Source organism: Lepus europaeus, chromosome 5 (genome assembly GCF_033115175.1).
Source record: "Lepus europaeus isolate LE1 chromosome 5, mLepTim1.pri, whole genome shotgun sequence".
NCBI lineage: Eukaryota > Metazoa > Chordata > Mammalia > Lagomorpha > Leporidae > Lepus > Lepus europaeus.
In genome coordinates, this window is record NC_084831.1 from 102238249 (window position 1) to 102254118 (window position 15870).

Consider the following 15870-nt stretch of genomic DNA (forward strand, 5'->3'; position numbering starts at 1 on the left):
ATCTGCTGGTTCATTCATTCCTTTAAATGTGTTCAACAGCCAGGCCCCAGCCAGGATGAAGCCGGGAACTGGGAACTCAATCTATGTCTCCCTTGTGAGTGGTAGCGACTCAACTACTTAAACTATCACCTGCTGCCTCCCAGGATGCATTTGAGCAAAACACTGAAATCAGAAGTGAAGATAAGGGCCTGCGCCGTGGCTTAACAGGCTAATCCTCTGCCTTGTGGCGCCGGCACACTGGGTTCTAGTCCCAGTCCGGGCGCCGGATTCTGTCCTGGTTGCCCCTCTTCCAAGGCCAGCTCTCTGCTATGGCCCGGGAAGGCAGTGGAGGATGGCCCAAGTCCTTGGGCCCTGCACCCGCATGGGAGACCAGGAGAAGCACCTGGCTCCTGGCTTCGGATCAGCACGATGCGCCGGCCGCAGTGGCCATTGGAGGGTGAACCAACGGCAAAAAGGAAGACCTTTCTCTCTGTTTCTCTCTCTCACTATCCACTCTGCCTGTCAAAAAAAAAAAAAAAAATGAAGACAAGATTTGAACCCCGGCACTCTGATATGGGATGCAAGCGTCCCAACCAGCATCATAACCACTAGGTTAAGTGCCTGCACAGGGCTTCCCTTTTTTATCTCAATTTTCTGGTAATTCATTTTTTTCTATATTTTACAAAAATATATCTGTGATGGGTCAAGAAATGACAAAGAGATAAAAGGTGTAATTTACACTAGCAATTTCCCACATAAGAAAACTGTATATAAACATTTAAAAATCTGCAAGAGAAGGAATCCTTCTTATAACAAGTAATTCTCAAAAAATCAGTGATTCCAACAGAGACCAGGAATGGAAACCATGAAAAACTAACACGTCTTTAACATAATTCATATATGCAGTCAGAACAAACATCTAGGATTCAGCCCAGTTCAGTTTTTCCCAACTTCCAACTTTCTCATGTGTTCTTATTTCCCACTTGAATAACCTTCACACTTTATCAGTCTCATAGATTCTGATCCATGACGACTTCTTTCAACAACTACTTTGGATCCCTCCCTCCCTCCCTCCCTTCCTCCTTCCCTCCCTTCCTTCCTTCCTTCCTTCCTCCCTTCCTTCCTTCCTTCCTTCCTTCCTTCCTTCCTTCCTTCCTTCCTTCCTTCTTTCTTTCCTTCCTTCTTTCTTTCCTTCCTTCACCACCAGTTAAAAGACTTTATGCAGGCTTGGCTGAGCAAAACTATCCAGCCTCAGCTATTGTGGGCATTTGGGGAGTGAGTGAATCATCACATGGGAGGTCATTCTCTGTCTCTGTCTTTCTGCCTTTCTAAATAGATGTTTAAAGTGTAGACACACACACACACACACACACAGAGAGAGAGAAAGAGAAACAATGAGAGGCCTCTTGCTGTCAAAAAAGTGAGTTACAAATATGCAAAAGTTTAAGCTAGAATGACCCCTGAGGTATTGTATTGGAATTAGTGATACTGTCATCGGTTCATAGTTTTATGGTTATATTTTTGGGTTGTGGAAATACAAAGTGTGTACCCACATATGTTTCCAAGCTCTGTCCACTGACAGGATTTAGAATCAGTAATACCAGCAGTAAGCACATCCAGATTTTTCTTTCTAAATAACATTCTCAAGGCAGGTGTTTGTCACAACAGTTAAAATGCTGCTTGGGACGCCACATCCCATATTGAAGTGCCTGGGTTTGAGTCCCAGCTCTGCTTCCCAGTCCCAGCTCCAGCTTTCTGCTATTGTGCACCCTGGAGGCTGGAGATGGGGGTTCACATACTTAGGCCCCTGCCACCCATACAGGAGACCCAGAATGAGTTCCAGGCTCCTGGCTTCAGCCTGGCCCAGCACCAGCTGTTGGGGCATTTGGGGAGTGAACCAACAGATGGAAGATCTCTCTCTCTCTCTCACTCTCTGTCTCTCTCTCTTTCTGTTTCTATTTTTGACTTTCATATAAATAAGTACAGTTTTTAAAGTGTTATTTCAATAGTTATATAAAATACCAGCCCCCAAGGGGAACCAGGGCAAGAATAGCAAAGGTTAAAAGATGAGCAGAGCCTATCTTCTTTCACTGGAGAGTAAGTACTCAAAGTATAGAGAGGGTCAAAAGGACACAGAGTCAGCTTGAAGGCATTGACACTGGCCAAATCCAAGAAAATGTGGATATCACAGTATGTGGTGTTAGCATTTTATCTCTCATTAAATGAAACAGGAACCCATCAGTCCACATGAATATACATACAAATGGAATAAGAGAATCTTCTGTGCAGTAGACTGTCAACTAGTAAAATTGACGGAATTAGAATATTACCATTTGATGATCAATATGGCAGCAGTAATTTATTCAAGCAAGAACTATCAACAAAAGCTAACACCAGTGGCTGGCAGTTGGATCACAAACATGACATTTACCACACTTCAAACTGCCTCCCCACAAAATACCACACATTATGAATGAAAAAGGAATAGTTTGCTGTGGAGAAACCTAGCACATATCACCTTCCTCAGATCTCAAAGTACAAGTCATAAGCAATGGGACAAATGCAGATCAGGTGCCACCTGGTGGGATGAGGGAGAACAAAGGGTCATCTCCACGATTGGCCCAACAAAAACCACAGCCTGAATCTAATCGAGAGGATGCGCTACAGAATAATCAGTCAGTAACCTTCAAATATGGAAAAACAGTGAAGGTCAGGGAATGACGAAGGAACTGTTCTGGATTGAAGGAAACTAAACAAATTATGAGTAAGCACAATGTGATCTCAAAGGATGATATTGGGTCAGTTGATGAAATGTGAAGGAATCTCTTGATGAGAGTATTTGGGCATATTTAATAAACTGTGTCTGCAACTTCTTTGTAAATTAATTTTTTAAGTGGACAAAATTTTAACACCTTTAAAAAGCCCTTCCTAATATTCTTAGCTTGACATTACTCAAATTTGCCTGGGATGCATTTTCCCTTGCAGTATCAGCCTGAATAAAACTGGCTCTGTGTGAGCAAAACAAAAACTTTATTGTATATCAGTAGTATCAGTAGTGTGAAATAGTAAAGGAGACCAAGGTGACGCTACACAGAGGAACACCAGCCGTGTTGCCAAGGGTCATGGCCGGGAATGGAGTCACAGCAGGTCACTGGACTCCCTGCCTCTCTCCACTCCTCCGACATTGCTTGTATCAGGGAAGGGAAGCTGGGCTTAGGAAGCTGACATGCAGGCTGTGAAGGTGAGTGGGAACCATGGTTGATCCATACCCACAGAGGACGCCAAGGAAAAGGGAGACTGCGTTCTGGGGGCAAGGCATGCAATCAGCTCTAACCTGAGAGCACCGTTGGGTAAGGTTAAGTTGCCACCAGTTTCAAAAACATCTCTGCACGCTACCTCTCTTCTACTTGCTTTGATGCCAAATTTATAGAAGAAAGGGTGAATTAAAGATACACCAAATTACCCTAATACCCACTTTTCTTCCTATTTGTGTAGAAAAACTGTCAAACAGGCACTGATGGATGAGGTACAGTGTATCCAATACACTCTGAGTGTAATTGGTGGAGTTTCTTACATACTTACAGAGTATTTCAAAAAGTTCCTGGGAGGGGCCTGCACTGTGGCATAGTGGGCTAACCCTCTTCCTGCAGTGTTGGCATACCATATGGAGGCCGATACTAGCACCAGCTGCTCCTCTTCTGATCCAGCTCTCTGTTGGGGCCTGGGAAAGCAGAAGATGGCCCAACATTTGGGCCTCTGCACCCACATGGGAGGCCTAGAGGAAGCTCCTGGCTCCTAGCTTTGGATCAGCCCAGCTCTAGCCCTTGTGGCCATTTGGGGAGTTAATCAGTGGATGGAAGACCTTTCTCTCTGTCTCTCTCTCTGTCTCTGCCTGTAACTCTACCTTTCAAATAAATAAATATTTTTAAAAATTTGTGGGAAAATGGAATTAAAAGACAGGCTTATTTTGGTTCAAAATATTTTTGAAATATATGGATAATCCTTTCATAGTATACATTTTTGTGAACTTCTTATAGACCCCTAGTATTCATGGATTTCAAAATTTTTTGCACCAACCTAAATTTATTTTATTTTCCAGGAACTTTTGGAAGCACCCTCCTAGTCTCTGAAAATGTTCCTAACCATTTCAAATTCTCTCCACTTTGATTTCAAGATATATGCTGTGAGAAGATTTGGTTGGTGATATTTGTTAGGTGATACTATCATGGGCACAACTTCACTTATATGAAAATGGCATCTTCAACTCTGCAAAGGGACCTTGTACTTAAACCTGGATTTTTGATTCTTACTCAGAGACATCATCAGTTTTCTTTGACATCCAGGTCTTGTAAATGTTTACCTACTTCCCAGCAGAAAAGCAGATTCAAAGAAGAGGTGGCTGAAAGGCAGCTGGGGCACGGTCAGGAATACCTGAGCCAGGTATGGTGACAGAAGTGACCGCTGGGTGGAGGAGAAACTGAGATCTGAGCTAGAATTTAATCACATCACAGGCAACAATAACTGTCAAAGCAAACTAGCAAAGAGAAAGTGTGTCTCTTCAAAAAGGTTAATTATTATCAGTGTTCTTCGTTTGAGAAGTCAAATTGATAACACACTGATCATTAATTTATGTAGGATAATTCAAAGAGAAGAGAAATAGTTACTTTGGTCCTTTTATATAAACTACTCCTATTCATATTACAAATATAAAGTAGAACTAGAAGAGATCCAAATGTTGAAGAGTTAGGTACCATATAATCTTCTTCATCGTCATCATCATCATCAAAGTCTAAGAAGAAAAGGACTATAATTAAGATGAAATAGAGGAGCTAATCACAAGAGATTGGGCAAGAATCTCTTGTGCACCATGTGAATTGGCATATCCTCCCGTACACTGTATTCACTCCACTCTGACATGTGTATCCGGTGCCTGCCATGTGTCGTGTACAACTCTCCCTCCACAGCAGACAACAGTGACGGCAGCCACCAAGCCTCCATCCTCATGGAGAATATGGTCTAGTCCAGGGAGACAGAAAGTAACTGAGTCATACCTGAATTGTTCTACAGCTAAATCTGAGTCACGTAAATAACAGTGAAACCAAGAATCTATAAAACTATTTTTTTTTTTTGACAGGCAGAGTGGACAGTGAGAGAGAGACAGAGAGAGAGGTCTTCCTTTTGCCGTTGGTTCACCCTCCAATTTTTTTAAAAAAAAAAAGTACTCCCCTAACATTCATTTTAACAGTTGCGCTGTGCAGAGAGAAATCTCAAACAGTATTTCTTAAAGTATCACTTGGTTTTTTAAAGTATCACTTGCTTTTAGGACTTTTTTGTTTGCTTGTTTCACACATTTTTGCTACATATTTTCAGAAACTGAGTGTCCTTTAAGGGTAACTTTGTAATATCTTCAAACAAATCATCACTTACATTCTTGTGATCATGTGGATGTATTTGGATATTTGTCACAAGTTTAAAACTGAGAGAAATTGACTTGGTACTTCTGAAGGAAAGGCAGCCTTTAAGAGAAAATGACCGCAATGAATTGTTGCTAATAGCTCAATAGAGGGCGCCATAACTAAAAGATGCAGAATTGTAAAAGTTGAGAGGGCAGCGCCAGCAAGAAGGGATAAGAGGAAAGAAAGTAAATACACCTTAATTTTTTTTACATCGTTAATATGGTTACATATCCTTAAAATATAAAAGATGTGGCCGGCGCCACGGCTCACTAGGCTAATCCTCCGCCTTGCGGCGCCGGCACACCAGGTTCTAGTCCCGGTCGGGGCACCGATCCTGTCCCGGTTGCCCCTCTTCCAGGCCAGCTCTCTGCTGTGGCCAGGGAGTGCAGTGGAGGATGGCCCAAGTGCTTGGGCCCTGCACCCCATGGGAGACCAGGAGAAGCACCTGGCTCCTGCCATCGGATCAGCGTGGTACGCCGGCTACAGCGCGCTACCGCGGCGGCTATTGGAGGGTGAACCAACGGCAAAAGGAAGACCTTTCTCTCTGTCTCTCTCTCACTGTCCACTCTGCCTGTCCAAAGAATATATATATATATATAAAAGATGTGCTTTAAAACCTGGATGTAACACTTTTTTTCTGTTTTGAAAAAATTTTCTGTCCATATTCATTCTCTGTGTAGACCAGTATAACTGAAATAAATCAATAGGAGAAAGATAATATATTTATCATTTAAATTATTTTATGTACGTAAAAAACTATCACATTAATATCCTCCCATCAATAATATCAAAGGTTCATACTGAGTCAGAACTTTTTATAATTCCTGTGAATGATTTCTCAGTGACTCAGTCATCATGTTAAGCCCTGAAGTAACTTTATGCTTTAAAAAAGGGAAGGCAGGGGGGACAAGGGCAAGGCCAGCACTGGCACTGTGGCACAGTGGGCTAAGCGTCTGCCTGCAATGCCAGCATCCCATATGGGCACCAGTTCAAGTCCCAACTGCTCCTCTTCTAATCCAGCTCTCTGCTATGACCTGGGAAAGCAGTAGAAGATGGCCCAAGTGCTTGGACTCCTGCATCCACTTGGGAGACCTGGAAGAAGCTCCTAGCTTCTGGCTTCTGGCTTCTGGCTTCTGGTTTCTGGCTTCGGATCAGGCCAACTCTGGCCATTGTGGCCATCTGGGAAGTGAACCAGTAGATGGAAGACCTGTCTCTCTCTCTCTGTAACTCTATCTCTCAAGTAAATAAAATCTTAGAAAGGGGGGGAGAAGCTGATATGAGATGGTTTATTTTGTTTTTTTTTTTAAGTTGTGGTAAAGTATATAGCATTTACTATCCACACATTTTTCAGTGTACAATTCAATAGCATTAAGTAATTTCACATTATTATGCCGTCAATCTCCAGAGTGCCTCATCTTGCAAAACTGAAACTGTGAACCCATTACACACTAACTCCACCTTCTTCCCCTTCTCAACCCTGGTAATGAACCACTGTTCTACCTCTTCCCCTATAAATTTGATGACTGCAAGTACCTCATATAAATGAATCATACCACGTTTATGCTTTTATGATTGGCTTATTTCACTTGATCTACATTTTCAACCATATTGTAAAATGTGTCAGAATTTCATTCCTTTTTAAGGATGAGTAACATTTTACAGAATGAATACTCACATGCCAGCTTTTTTATGCACTCATCCATAGATGGACACCTGGACTATTCCCACCTTCTATCAACAGTAAATAATGCAGATGTAAATATGGGTGAACAAATAATTCCCTGAGACTCTGCTTTGAATTTTTTTTTTTTTGGATATATACCTGGAAGTAGAATTGCTGGATCATATGGTAATTCTATTTTTAATGTTTCGAGGAACTACCATGTTGTTTTCTGTAGCAGGTGCACCATTTTACATTTCCACTGAGGGTGCGCAAGGTTGCAACAGTTGCAAAGCTGCAACTTCTCCAGGTCCTCACTAACACTTGATAGTCTGTCTCCTTGACAGGAGATATTTTGGTGGCTGTGAAGTGGCAGCTCATTAAGGTTTTACTTTGCATTTTCTTAATGATTAATGATGTTAGGCCTCTTTCATGTGCTTATTGGACATTTGTATATCTATTCAAGTCATTTGCCCATTCTTAATCATTGTTTGTTATTGCTACATATTCTGGATGTTAACTCCTTCTCAGATATTTGATCTGCCAGGGTTTTCACCCTTGCCACAGATTGCCTTTCACTCTGTTGTGTCCTTTAGGGCACAGAAGCATTTTTTAAATGTAATACAATGTATCTATTTTTTTCTTTTGTTTCCTAAAGTTAGTTTTGTAACACTTGAAACTTTCTGTTGTCAAAAAGTACCATATCTGAAAGTTGCTGCATACTGGTTCTTCTTCACTGTTCTTGTTAGTCACCCCTTCTAATGTCTAAACAGTTTCAAATGTCTTCATTATACCTGTATGTGTATGGCAAATTTGTAGTTGCTCTTAATTTTTATATTATACTTTATGTTTTCAAATAGACTTCATAAGTAACCTTAATGGGATATAAAGAGCTAGTGTTTAAGAACCCAAGTGCCAGAAATGAGTTAACTTATGCAAACAGGGAAGGACTGCAGCTGGGACTTAGGTAACACAGAACCCTGAACTCCGAAAGTCCCCAAAAGCTGTATCTCTGGCTCTGATCCCATGTGGGCTCCTCCTTCCAGATTCTTACATATGCAGATCCATTTCTTCTCAAAACAGCTCTCTGATTTACTTTTCAGAATCTCAGGCACTGGAGAAAGCCAAGCCTATCTTGATACACTCTATCAAATCCTTTTAAGGAACTATTTGACTTAGGTTATGTGCTCACCGCTGGAGCAACGGATGGACGGTGTATGTTAGCCTGGGGTTAGGCCACAGCATTGCAGTTTCCACTGGAACCCAAAATAAGAAGTGGAGGAAAGGACATTTTCCAAAAGAGGAAATAGAGCTGTACGGATAGGTTTTCCTTATTAAATATAATTGACTTAGGTTTCAATGTATCAGATATATTTAATCCAATTAATCAAATGCTCAAAGTCAGTTCCACATGAAAAAATTCAGAAAAGAAGAAAGCATCTCTGAAATTATTTAAAATGGTGAAATGAAATCCAATTAAAAACTAAACTCTTAAGCAACTTTGGAGGATCAGAGATTTTATTATAAAGTACAAGAATAAGAGACTATTAAAGAGAAATTTGGATTAAGATACCAACGCAACGGATAACTATTCCAAAATATGATGCAAGACCATAATGCAGAATTTTCAAAAGATGTGACAGAAAGTTAATTTTGTGATTCTTGAAACCATCACCCACCCAACCCCTCCACCCCCCCACCCCCCGCAGGTTGGAAGGGATCAGATTAGATGAGAACTTTGAGAGACAGCAGCTGCTGTACTGAGTGCCCCCTTCACTCACCACACCTCAGTCCCAGGACAAGGGATGCCGGCCCCCACCTCCAGCCTAGGGTGAGAAACCTTGATGAGACCACCTGAAAAAACTGAAGTGAAGCCTCCTGGGTTTTGAGGACACGTCGTTCAGGGAAGCGACTGCATGGGGCAAGTTACTCTCCCAAAATAACAAAGACTACAAAGTCCTTCTCCCATAGCAGGTGTGTTCCAGGTAACAGAGAGCAGTGTGGGGTTGTCTTAGATCTTTTCAAAAAGGGCTGAATTCTCTCATGAGTAGTTTTTGGTAGATTCCTCGTAATTTTCTACATGGATTACGATAGTCCTTTGAATACAATCGCATGGACTCTAAGAGAGAACGTCTTACCAGGTTTTTGGAGGTGTTCCTGGACAGTGACTTACCTGTTTGTTCCAGCCTCTTCAGTCTCCCTGAACTCTGATCTGTGTTTCCTGAGCTCAGTGAGAGAGCCATACTCAGCTAGGGTCCCCCTTCACCACAATTTTCTTTCATTCTATGAGTTGTCATTTCATTTTCGTGGTAGTGTCTTTGAAGCACAACATTTTGAAAATTTTTAATAATATCCAATTTACTTTCTTTTGCTACTTTTGCTTTTATGTCACATTTAAGAAATCTGTTCCTAATCCAACTTCTCAAATATCTATGACTGGGGCCAGTGCTGTGGCACAGTGGGTTAAAGCCCCAGCATGCAGTGCCAGCATCTCATATGGGCACCGCAGTTGCTCCTCTCCCTATCCAGCTCTCTGCTATGGCCTAGGAAAGCAGTAGAAGATGGCCCAACTCCTTGGGCCCCTGCACCCACCTGGAAGACCTGAAAGAAGCTCCTGGCTTCGGATCAGCTCAGCTCTGGCTGTTGTGGTCATTTGAGGAGTGAACCAGTGGAATGGAAGACCTCTCTCTCTCTCTCTCTGTCTCTCTGTCTCTCTCTGGCTCTATCTCTCTGTAACTCTTTCAAATAAATAAAATAATTCTTAAAAAAAAAAAAACCTATGACTATGTGTTTTGTTTTGCTCTGGAAATTTTAGTTTTATCCCTTATGGTGTATCCATTTTTTTTTTAATTTTATTTTTGACAGGCAGAGTGGACAGTGAGAGAGAGAGAGAGACAGAGAGAAAGGTCTTCCTTTGCCGTTGGTTCACCCTCCAATGGCCGCCGCCGTAGCACGCTGCGGCCGGCGCACCGTGCCGATCCGATGGCAGGAGCCACGTGCTTCTCCTGGTCTCCCATGGGGTGCAGAGCCCAAACCTGGGCCATCCTCCACTGCACTCCCTGGCCACAGCAGAGAGCTGGCCTGGAAGAGGGGCAACCAGGACAGGATCGGTGCCCCGACCGGGACTAGAACCCAGTGTGCCGGCGCCGCAAGGTGGAGGATTAGCCTGTTGAGCCACGGCGCCGGCCGTTGTATCCATTTTGAGTTAATTTTGGTGTAAGGTGTGAGGTAGGGTCAAGTTAAATCTTTTGCATGTAGAAATCCAGTTGTCTCAGCATCATTTGTTTAAAAAAACCATTCCTTCTCCATTTATACTGGCACTCTTGTAAAAAATTGATTGTAATAGTTTATTTTTGAGCTGTCAATTCCATTCTATTCATCTATATATCTATTCCTATGCTAGTATTACACTGTCTTAATTACTATAGCTTTGTAGTGTCTTTGAAGTTTGGAAGTGTCAGTACTCCAATTCTGTTCTGCTGTTTTGAGATTATTTTGTGACCTTTGAGTTTCCAGAAGTGATATGACTACAAAAGGCAGCTATTTTTTTTTTTTTTTTTTTGACAGGCAGAGTGGATAGAGAGAGAGAGAAACAGAGAGAAAGGTCTTCCTTTGACGTCGGTTCACCCTCCAATGGCCGCTGCGGCCGGCGCATCTCGCTGATCCGAAGCCAGGAGCCAGGTGCTTCTCCTGGTCTCCCATATGGGTGCAGGGCCCAAGGACTTGGGCCATCCTCCACTGCCTTCCCGGGCCATAGCAGAGAGCTGGCCTGGAAGAGGGGCAACCGGGATAGAATCCGGCGTCCCAACCGGGACTAGAACCTGGTGTGCCGGCGCCGCAAGGCGGAGGATTAGAAAAGGCAGCTATTTTAAGTTGATCCCCTAAGTATTAAGCTTACAAAGCTACCCTTGCTTCCCCCTCATGAACTCCATTGGAACTTACAATATTTTTGAAAGATTTATTTATTTATATGAAAGAGTTACAGAGAGCGAGAGATCTTCTATCTGCTAGCTCACTCCCCAAATGGCCACAGGAGCTGGGACAGGCTAAAGCCAGGAGCCAGGAGCTTCTTCTGGGCCTCCCACATGGGCACAAGGTCCCAAGCATTTAGCCCATCTGCTGCTGTTTTCCCTGGCACATTAGCAGGGAGCTGGATGTGAAACGGAGCAACCAGGTCTGAAATTGGCATCCATACGGGATACCAGCATTACAGAGGGCGGCTTAACCTACTAAGCCACAACTCTGGCCCTTTGAACTTCTAATTCTAATCCAGAAATGTCCATCTTATTCAACTATGATGAACAAAAATCAATATGTTCAGCATGTAGTCTAAGTTATTATTTAAGACAAAACAACAGTAATAATCTTGTAAATGAAAACCCACACACACAAATGCCTGCTACAAGTAGATGAAAATTGTAAGCTAATATTTCTACCATTTGTATGTGTGTGTGTATATATATATATAGATATGTAATGAAGCTATAACAACTATGAAGGACTATCAAAAAACCAGATAGAAAAATTTGGGAAAGAAATGGCCAAACAGCAGGAAGTTGTGATTAGGGCAACTGAAGATATGAAGTGGGGACTAAAATAACTCATGAAAGTAACAGAAGAAAAAAACTAATTTGGAATTTTACTTTGAAGGCTGCTCTAAAATTTTCCTCTGTATCTTTGGTTTTGGTGACTTGCCGTTCTGTGTTCAAATATGTTTTGTTTTTACCTCAGTTTGTTGAGTATTTCCAATCTGTACATTTGTCTTTCACAAAATTAGGGACCTTTTTTGGCTATTATGTCTTCAAATATTTTTTATATATCATCCTCTCTCCTTTTTATCTGGGCTATAATAAATTTATTTTGACTTACCAATATTGTGTCACAGATCACTGAAATTCACTTTTCCCTAAATTTTTCTGCCTGTTCTTCAAATTAGATATGCTTTTTTAATTCAGGGAGAGATTTATATAGAGAGACATCCCATCCACTGGTTCACTTCCCAAAGGTTTTCAATGGGAGTGTGAGGGTGGGGAGAGGGCACTGAAGCTGAGAGCCAGAAATTCAGTCCAGGTCTCCCAATTGGATGGTAGGAACCCAACTACTTGAACCATTACCACTACCTTGCATGGTCCATATTAGTAGGAAGCTGGAATAAGGAGCTGGAGCCAGAAATTGAACCTAGGCTCTCCGTAATCACCAGGCCAAACCTCCACCCCTAGATAGTTTCTATTGCTCTACTTATTGCTTTTTCTTCTGCTCTCTCTCTCTCTCTCTCTCTCTCTTTTCTTTTTACTCTTACCTGCATTCGATTAAATTATTTTCAGATGTTTTTCAATTCTAAAATTTCTACTAGTTTATTTTATAGTTTTCACTCATCTGCCAAGTTTCCCAACCTTTTGATCCTGTCCATTTTTTTCCTTAATCTTTTAATCTATTTATAGTAATTGTTTTAAGCCTTTTTCTGCTGATTCCAACACTTAGATTATCTAATAGTCTGTTTACATACAGGCTTTATCTCCTGACTATAGGTGATGTTTCTGTTTTCTTTATCTGTAATAATACTGGACTTCATTGACCATATATCATAGACTATGGGTTTTGTTTTGTTCACTAAAGAATGTTGGGTTTTGTTGTTATGTATTAAAGTTACTGTCAGATCACTTTGATTGCATGAAGTTCTAGGCTTTTTTAGGGCAGGTTTATTTCAGCTCTTTGTCCTAAGGAGTATCATTTGATATTGGACTTAGTTCTAAGGCATGCTCCTTCGAGGGTTTTAATACAAAGTACAAGGAATTTACTTAAGTCCTACTGACTTGGCAGGATTTAAACTTCAAACTGTCTTCCCAGAACCAGTCAAGTGCTGAAATTCTTACCTGACACATGCTATTTTATACTTCACTCCTTGAAGCATTATCCCTCTCATATGCAGTTTAGGAGACAAGCAAGGATTTAAGAGTAATTTGCATGCATATTTTGGATCTCCTCACTCTCTGGCTATCTCTTTATTAGATTTTTCCTAATTTACAACTGGTGGGTTAGCTCCAAAGGCCAACATCTGTTTATTCAGCCCTGCCTGTATTTGAGTGTTCTATCCCATTTGTGAGCCAGAAACTGGGAAGAATCCTCAGGAATAATTAAATGTGGTACTCACCTGATTTACTTCTCTTCTTTTAATGGTCACATCCTTCCAAGTTTCTATTTTTGATTATGCTGTAGTCTTGTCAAATAGTTCTTTTTCATATTTTATTCAGAGTTTACAATTGTTCTTTGTTGGAGGGTTTGCCAGTATGTTATTCTGCCACTACCAGAAACACAACTCTCCAGATTCTGTATATATTTTAGAAGTTAAAATGATGGGGCTTCTCTGATGGACTGAATATGGGGTATGAGAGAAACAGAACTCCAGTATGAATCCACAGGTAGTGGTGTTGCTTGGTTGGTTGGTTATGGTTTTTCTTGTTCTGTTTTTGTCATGAATTACTCAAAGCAATGAGTTTTAATGAAGTGATTTAGGCTGATGACTAAAGATTCAAAAACAAAAGCTTTTATGAAAAAGTGGAAATATATTTTGGGAGGGGGGAATAGCAATAACACTTAATCCACCTCTAGATCCATTGACATATGATGTGTAGTTCTGTTTCCTGCTACCATCTAGTCCCTTGATCATATACAACCTGGTACTAACCACAACCACAAGCAATTCCCTGGTTCAGTCAAGACCACTCCTTAAGCATATGACCTACCCTGTGCTATCCTGAATTTGCCTGTCATATATTCTCAACCATTTCCACTGCTCAAGGAGTTTAAGGGTGTTTTAAATATCTGTATTAGCCAGTGTGGACTATCATATCAAACAGCAAAAATGGGTAACTTAGATGGAAATTTAATTTTTCACAGTTCTGGATGCTGGTAAGTTCAAATTAAGATGCCAGCCTCTCAGTTCCTGGTGAGAGTTTTCTTCCTGATTAAAGATAGCCACCATCTGTCTTCACATGGCAAAGAGAGAAAGATTTACCTACTAAGGGTTAGGCCTTCAAAATACGAATTGATGGGGTTGGGAAGACAGACAAAATTCAATTCATAGCATTACCCATGTTTGTAGTGTCAATAACCTTCAAAACCAAGATGAGTATAAACAAAAATTTGTCTTGGATGGACTGCACAAAATGATAAGCTGTCTAACCTCATTCTATTGAAGCATAGCATTGTTCTAAGATGATGCTCAGGCCTTAAATAAGATATAGATTCACAGTATTACTGTGGAAAGAGTATTTGCTATGTATCAATACAACTAAATTTATTACCAACTGTATAATATTGGATAAATTACCTATCTGAGTCTGTCTTAATTATAAAATAGTAGTGACCTATTTTATAGAACTTCTGAGAGAATTAAATGAGACAAAGTAAGTTAAAAAAAAGCTAGTAAAACTGTTACCTTTTGGTTAACAAAGAAATGAAAATTACAATGAAATAGGTTCATTCTATGTGGAGTCAACAGTTAGTTATTATTGGTGAGCTCAGATAAATAATAATATTTATCTCCTTCAGTCTTTGAGACCCTTTAGACTTTCTGTCTGAATTGACTATTGTCCACCTAACATCAGAAGAAACAGAAGAGGACACAGTGCCAGTACTTTGGTCATAACTATTGTTTGGTTCTAATTTCTAGGAGGTGAAAAACAGAAATGTGGTTCTTGAAAAACTTGCCCACAGAGTAGCCATTATGAAGCTGAGACGGAAAATTACTTTCAATTCTAGTACAGTTCTACCCTGTGTGTCCCAGCTCCTTCCTTGCCTGCCAGGGGAGACGATCTTTATATATTACATAACTAATTTGGATTGTGTGATGGTTTTTGAATAAGATTTGGCTCCTGAACTCATGCAGATGTTTAAACACTAAAGACATAAGTTAATGGTATAGGAGCATGGAAACTGAATCCATTATGGTGTTTTGGAGGTTGTCCTAGTGGGAAGTCCTTGGATCATTAGAGGTGTGCCCTCAGAGGGTAGTTCTCATGAGAGTGTTGGTTATAAACCTGAGTTGGGCCCTGCCTCTCTCTCTGCTTCCTGACTTGCCATGTGATTCTTCCTCCATATGCACTTGGTGCTCTCTTTTTGAAAGATTTTATTTATTTGAGAGGTGGAGTTAGAGACAGAGAGGAAAAGACAAAGAGTAAGGTCTTCCATCTGCTGGTTCACTCCCCCAAGTGGCCACAACCGCCAGAGCTGGGCCAGTCTGAAGCCAGGAACCAGGAGATTTTTCTGGGTCTCCCACATGGGTACAGGGGCCCAAAGACTTGGGTCATCTTCCACTGCTTTCCCAGGCCATAGCAGAGAGCTGGATCAGAAGAGGAGCAGCTGGGACAAGACTGGTACCCATATGGGTTGCCAGTGCCTCAGGCAGAGGCTTACCTCACAGCACCAGCCCCATTGGCGCTCACTCTTGCCATGCAATGCTCAGTGCCACCTCAGAACCCTGCCAAGCAAGAAGGCAATCACCAGATGCCAAACCAATAGGTATACCCAGTCTTTGGAGGATTAACCTCCAAAACTGTGAGCCTCACGTGAGATTTGCCTTTCTCTGGTCTGGTGGTCTATGGCATAAATATAACTCCAACTCCACAATTTTCTCCATTCTCCTACTTAGATCTCAGCTCTCTCTGTACACAAGTTTCCTGGTCTTCCCATAGGCTGAGTAAAACACCCCTCAAAAAACTTTCCTGTCTTTGTTTTAATTCTACATGAATCTTCTCGTTACTTACTTGGTTTCCC